This window comes from Gossypium raimondii, chromosome 13 (assembly GCF_025698545.1).
Source record: "Gossypium raimondii isolate GPD5lz chromosome 13, ASM2569854v1, whole genome shotgun sequence".
Lineage (NCBI taxonomy): Eukaryota > Viridiplantae > Streptophyta > Magnoliopsida > Malvales > Malvaceae > Gossypium > Gossypium raimondii.
Window position 1 is genome coordinate 45,950,399 of NC_068577.1, and position 7,648 is coordinate 45,958,046.

The window sequence follows — 7,648 nt, forward strand, 5'->3', positions numbered from 1 at the left end:
AAGTATCATATCCCACATATGGCCTTTAGTATTTCTAGAATTTTGGTCCCATAAAGACGCATAAAACTCATTAACAATAGGGACCACAACATTCTCTTTCGAGATCGTCCAAAAATGTTCACACCTATGATATTTTTCTAAAGGCCATATTTTCTTACACATGATTATCAACAGATCAAATCCCCTTTCTTAGATAAAGGTTTTTCCTTATAGTTCAGTAAAATATTTTCCAATATCCGGGTTTACAAAATTAAGGGGTTTGGACCCATCGATGGTTCAGTTTTATTGGTTCTTATAACTTTTCTAAGAGACATGTTTAAACTAAGAACCAATTTAAGCAATATCCAATAAAATAATAAAAAGTTTGAGTTAGGAACCCTTAACCTCGAAGAAATCTTGAAGTATTTGTCGTTCGTGTTGGTAAATGGTTCCTTTGTGTGCTCCATTCGTTTGCTACATCAAAAGATCTTGAATGATGAGGGATTCTTACTAGTTGCAAGAAGGAGTTTGGATTTAGAATTTTAAGGTTTGAGAAGTTGTAGGAGATTTGAGAGGATTAAAAGGTTAAAGAGATTTTAAATATGTTTATAAAAGGTATTAGGGTTAAGAATAGGAGTTTTAAATGGTAAAATTTGGTTAAAACTAAATTTTAGCCGTCGGGTTACTCAATTGGGTCAGGTCAACCCTGTAGAAAAATTGCAGCGATATCGCGACACAAGGGTTCCGTGTCGCAACATCCCTAGCATTGTACTATTTTCATGACTCAGGGGTTCCATGTCACGACACATCCATTAGTTTGGAGATCTTGGGGAAATTGTCTACTTTGTCGCGACACGTTGGTGCCATGTTGCGACATCGATATACTTTTCATCAATTTTTGTATTTTGCGCGAAGTGTCGTGACACAGGGTTGTTGTGTTGCGACACCAACTCTGTTTTAACCCAAATTTCCATCTTGGGGATGTTTTGGTCTAACAATAAACACGTATCAAATACAATAATTTACAAAAATTTAAGCAATTCAAATACCTTTAAGTTTTATTGATAGATTCATCCAGCAGTATTGTCGATTCAAAAATAGACGATCTTCTCATTCTATCAGTATTAGTCCATCGTCTATCATCCATCGTGCCATTTCCTCTTCTTCCACTTGTCTCTTTCCTTAAACCTGTTTATTCTGTCTGTACGCATAAGAGGAACTATCCTTTGATTCGGGAATGTTAAAAATAAATACTTTTTTACACTGGGAATGTTAGAAATAAATACTTTTTTACACTATTCTCTTAACTTTTTCTAACTTTCCTCTTCACTAAATTGATGGTTGCATTTAAATATTTCTGTCTCACTATTGATTTTCATGGTTAATTTGTTCTTTTTTAAATTAATGGTAGACCTAGAAGTAGCCGAAAAGGGTCTTCCTAGACCTAGAAGTAGCCAAAAAGGGTCTTCCTACTAAGACTGGTTGTAATACCCCAAAAATTTTTACAGTAAGATATTATTTTTGATATAGTAAGGAAATAAAGTGACAAAAAGGATAATTTTGAGCTATGACAACGTTGGGAAGTATATTATGACATATTTATTCAAGAAAGGATTAAATTGTAAAAGTGAGAAAAGTTTTGTTACCCAATAGTAAATACTCAAAATTTGAGGGGTTAAAATGTAAATATGAAAAAGTTGAAGGATCAATAGTGTAAATATTTTAAGGGTGGAATAATCTAGAACCTAAGGAAAATGGATGAATTGAGACCAAATTGAATAGATGAAGAATTATGAGGGACCAAATTGTAATTTTACCAAATTAAGTGATGACTCAATGATGGAATTTTAGAAGATCTAAAGGAAAAATGGTCAATTAGAAGAGAGAGAAATCAAGAAAATAATGATGATGTTGGAGATATTTTAGACTAAATAAATAAATAAATAAATATTAGTTTATTATATTTTGATTTGATTTTTTTTCTTAATGATATTTTATTGTTTTATTTGGTGTATATATATATATATATATATATATATATGTGTGTGTGTGGAAAGAAAAATGGAACCCATCATCCCACCATTTTTTCATGCATCAACGTGTGAAGAAGAAAGAAAGAAAGAAAGTTTTGCTTTCTTTACAATTTGCTCCTCACACCAAAAATTCACCATTTTCACTTAGAATTCAAAGAAATTTCCATAGCCACCAAGAGAGAAAATTGATAAGGAGACTATGGGAGCTAGAATATCAAGTTAGATTCAAGAAATAAAGGCTGGAGGAGAGAGAAAATCAAGTTAAAGATTGAAATCAATAGAGCAAGGTAAGAACATCAAGATTTCAATATATTTTTGAGTTTGATATTATTGAAAAAGTATGAAATTGACGTTAATGTAGGGTTTTATTATATAAGGTTCTATGTTCTTGATATGTTAGTAAAGAAAAATAAGAGAAAGTGATGGGAAATACTACGAGAAAGGGAATAAGGGTGTTATAAATTTAGTAATCAACATTTTGCACTAAAACAGTTTTGGATGTAAACAAGAGGTTAAATTTGAAAAATCACCATAAATCATGGAAATTGAATTAGAGGATGAAAAAATATAAAATTAAATCTTATTGAGTCTAGTTTCTCATCAAAGAAACGATGTAATCAATGGATTATAAATTATGATATATAATAAATTTTGTGAGACAAGGTCAGAATGAATTCGGGTTCCCCTGTTCTGACTTTGGAAAATCATTAAAAATTGTACAAAAATTATTATGAGTTATAATTTATATGATTAGAATCCTTAATAAGTATGTTTTAAAAAGGAATAAATGTGAACGTCATCAGAATCCTGTACAAGGAGATAATTAATTTTTAGTGAAGAAGGGGCAAAACTATTAGACAGCAGAACATGGATGACTTTAAAGAATAAACTGTACTTATTGCCTAAACCAAAAATTATGAAAATTTTATGGTAAGAATACATGTGAGTCTATTTTCTGATAAAATTTACGGATATCAATTTGGATTTCTGTAGCTTAAGATATAATTAATTTAGTGGACTATAACTCAAGTGAACAACTTGTTATGAGTAAACAAGTAAATAGTGGTAATATATATATCAAGAATGTGGAATGGAGTGGAGGAGGAGGAAAAATAATATATGTGAATATTCAGCTAATATGAGTTTATTTTAAAATAGCTAATTTACATGTTTTAGGTTCAGGGACTAAATTGAATAAAAGTAAAATTTTAAGGGTAATTTTGTAAAATGTCAAAATGACCAAAATGCATGAAATGAATTGTTTTATCATTTAAATTAATAAATTGAATGAAATATTAATTTCGATCAAGATTTGGGTGGAAATTTGAGAAAAATGAAAATTTACCAAAATGTCTCGAAAGTTTGATATTTCTGCAATTTAGCCCGATAAGTTCGTGTAACTTGAATTATATTCTTAGATGCTTGAAATGTATGTTATTGATGAAACATTGATATATTTGATAAAAAGAAAAAAAATCTCGGTTGAATGGAAGAAAAATTCGATGGATATTTGAAAAGGAATTGACGGTAAAAAGGATCTAGCCCGGACGGGTGATCTTGATATAGCCCTTCTTAAGAATATGTGGAAAATGGATTTAGCCTGGACGGGTAATCCGAATTAGGGTCTAAATTTAGCCTGGACTGGTAATTCAGATCCAAGCTCATTAGAGTAATTGTCGTTGCAGGGGATTTAGCCTGGATTGGTAATCCCGACAATACTCTATGAGTTTATGTTACAAGGGATTTAGCCTGGACTAGTAATCCCGCTGTAAGAAATGAGGTTCGCGGGAGTGTGCTCTCTGAATTGAAAAATGTGCGCACATGAATATGAATTGACGGACCCGAATTTGTACACTAAAGTGTACCCTTGAAAATCCATCGAAATTCCGAGAAATTCAACTTGATAAAAATAGAAAATGATAAGTACATAAAATCATGAAATTAAACTTGAAATACATAGAAATGATACAAAATATGACATGGAAAATACATGTATGTGAAACTTGCCTGATAATTATGCATATTCAAGATTATGAACTACTATGGAATAAATATACATTGAACTTATAAAAAATTATGGTAAATGAAATATTGTCATAATGAATTGAATAATTTATATTTAAGAAGAAACAACAAGAAAATGATATGTATCATGACATGTAAATATGAGACTATCTTTGATACGTTGATACAAGGAAAATTATGTGTATTAACACGAGTAATAAATTTAAGTGAGACATGGCGAGAAAATAAGTTTGTCAATATTAAAGTACGCTAACCAATGTTGTTGCTTGAAGTTTAGGCAAGTGCCAAATTATTGTTGAATGGTAATATGTTTAATTATAAGGAGCATTGGAATGATAACTGCTTAGATGAAGATATAATTGAGCTTATGAAAGAGTGGAAAGGTTTCAGTTATGCAATTTCTTATGAAAAGATTTGTTATGTGATACGACCGTATGAACCCTGCACCTAATTTAGAAATAAAAAAGAATTAAAATATATATATATTTTTAGGATTCTGCGAAAAATTCTCTATGATTCCGATTTAATCCCAGTAGGTTCCTAATAAATGTTTTGGGCTTCAAGAGCCCAATAGAGGGAAATTATGATTATTTTTAGAATATGAATAATAAATGATTCAAAATTGTTGAAAATGTTCAGTAAACTCCGGTAATACCTCGTGCCCTATTCCGACAACGGATACGGGTAGGGGGTGTTACATCGATATCTCCTGATCTTCTTCAAAATCAAGCACCACAAAATTTGCAGGGATAATGAAACTTGGCACCTTGACTAACACATCTTTCAATACCCCTTTTGAATGTACTGAAGACCTGTCAGCCAACTATAATGTTATTTGAGTAGTTCTAAGATCCCCTAACCTGAGTTTTTCAAAAATTGATAGATGTATTAAATTAATACTAGCTTCTAAATCATATAAAGCTCTATTAAAATGGATGCTCCCTATCTCTATGGGAATAGTAAAGCTCCTCGGGTCTTTCAGTTTTCGAGGTACCTATCTCGAGATAATCACACTACAAGAATTACTTAAGTTAACTTGTTCGCCTACCTTAATTTTCTTACGCCTCACTATCATATCCTTTAAAAACTTGGCATACTTGGGAACATTCTCAATTAAATCAATTAAAGGTAGATTAGCATTTAATGTTTTAAATAAGTTCAAGAAACTTACAAATTCGTCCTCATCCCTCTTTTGTTTTTCTTCAAGCCTCAAAGGGAATGGGATCTTTGTAATTTCGACATCTTTAGGTGTTCCTTTTTCTAGTTCAGCCGATGGTGTCTTTACCTCTTCTGGCCTTGGTTCTTCTTCAGCTTCTGGGGATTCCTCTTGAGGATCATCAGTATTCTCTATAGGTACCTCTAGAGTAGGGTTTTCTGGGCTAATCAGTACTTTGCCCGATTGAAGGGCTATCACTTTACATGCTCTTTACCTTCCCTCCGCGGATTTTCTTTTGTATTGCTAGGAATACCTGTGCCAATTTTTCTTTTGATGTCGCCCATCATGCTCTTCAATTGGCTTACTTAATCCTCGAGCTTCGTCAATGTCCTTGTTGAGTTGGTGCACTTAGATTTCATCTATTTAATTGACTACATCTCTCTCTCAATTCTAACCAGACGTTGACCACATGTAGTATGGTCACCTGGGTTGGCCCTATCTTGGGGTTTCTACAAATAAAGATGTTGATAATTAGTATTTTTAATTTTATTTGAACTATTACCTACACCTTTATTTCCTCTCTATATCAGATTCAAGTGATCTCTCCAACCAGAATTATAAGTGTTTGAATAAGGGTTTCTACCCTTATTCCCGACGTAATTCATATCCTCGGCAATATTGTTGATATAATAAAAGAGCGATTTGTCTCCTCCCTGCATAAATAGTGTAGAAGCAAATTTGATACGGTTTAGTCTATCCACTATCTACTGATACTTATCATCCTTTTGAATAGCTTTGATCGTAGCAGGTTTCTGGCCATATGTGAAGCGTTCAATTGGCCATTGACAAGTATTTAATGCCAGATTTTTACTAATTTCGTATGCATCCTCGTACGTCCTATTCGTAAGGGCTCCTCTTACTACTCCGTCTAATCTAGATCGTGTGTTTGCATCCAACCCATTATAAAATGCCTGCAGTCACATCCACTCAGGAAATCTGTGGTTGGGGCATTTTTTAGTCAACATTTTGAAGCGTTCTCATGCCTCATAGAAACTTTCTTCCTCCATTTGTCTGAAGACAACAATCTCTCTTCTTAGTTGAACTACTTTGCTAATCAGGAAGAACTTCTGTAAGAACTTTCCAGCGAGTTTGTCCCACATCGTGATAGACCCTGGTGCCTACGAGTCTAACTAAGAACATGTGTTATTGATCAAAGAGAAGGGGAACAACCAAACATGAATAGCGTCATTAGTGACCCCGTTATACTTAAAAGTATCACAGAGTTGGAGAAACCGATTCAAATATTGACTAGGGTCCTCTGTTATTATGCCCCTAAACTGCAGATTATTCTGGATCATCTAAATCATTACCGGTTTGATCTTGAAATAATTAGTTGTAATCGTCGGCCTTGCTATACTTTCTTGAACCATGTCTACACTTGGTAAAGCATAATCCTTTAGGGTTCTTTCGTTTTGAGCCATATGTACGTTTGCGAGTAACTGTGGTGCTGGTAGATTTCCTAGGGCGTTATCATTAGCATCACCGAACAGTGGATTTTTACGGGGTATGTTACTTGCAGCTAGTCGTGGTTGTTCTTGCATCTGTTGTTGCTACTGCTATTGCTGCTGTCGGTGATTCCTTCGAATTATTCTCTCTGGATATGTGGCCGCTACAATAGGCGTACCCCTACACTAAACCCAAAAAGAAGAGATTAGTAATAATAAATAAAATCGTATCTATAATTGAGAAATTTCCTAATTATTCTTTTATGTGAAAAAAATAAAATTAACCTAGTGACGTTGCCTTCCCTGCAATGGCACAAAAAAATTGACTGCCTTTAGAAGCACAAACATCCAGAGTGTGAATACTACAATAAAATATAAAAAGACAATGCGGTATCCGCAAGTATACGGGTCAAGTTGTAATATAGTTTTACAACGAAGTAGGTAAGTACTCCAAGGATATTACCTAAGGGAAGCGAGTGCCAGACCAATTCTAACCTAAACACTAAAAGATCTAATTAATACTTTTAAGTCTATTATAGTATAAAAATATGAAATAAAGGATTTTTGAGGTTTTATAATAATAGTAAAAAAACAAAATAACATAAAAAGATTAAATTCAAGAGATTAAAAAGGAAGAATAAATCAAATTTGATTATGGGTGATTAGCTCTCTTCGATAATCTCTATCAAATGTCATTTTGGGTTTCTCATTAATCAACTAGTCATTACCATAGCATGATCTTCTGATCTTCCACTAACATAACGAGTCAACAAGAACTACTTATCTTCCGGCCTTACAGTTCAGACTGGTTTGGGTTTAAGGTGTTCATGGATGGACAATACCAATTTTGGGTTAATTCCCACCTTGATGACTTCCCGGGGTTGTTAGGCCTAGGGTTTGTTTCACGTTCTTCCTTTTGTTTCACGTTCTTCCTTCCCCAAACAGCTGAC

The 7,648-nt window shown here is 33.1% G+C and overlaps 1 non-coding gene across 1 annotated transcript; it reads left to right on the forward strand.

Moving 5' to 3' along the window:
* The first annotated feature begins 6,186 nt into the window (after positions 1-6,186).
* On the forward strand, positions 6,187-6,293 carry LOC128036275 (small nucleolar RNA R71). The gene has a single exon (XR_008193073.1). It is a non-coding gene; the product is annotated as a small nucleolar RNA R71 (small nucleolar RNA).
* The last annotated feature ends 1,355 nt before the right edge of the window (positions 6,294-7,648 follow it).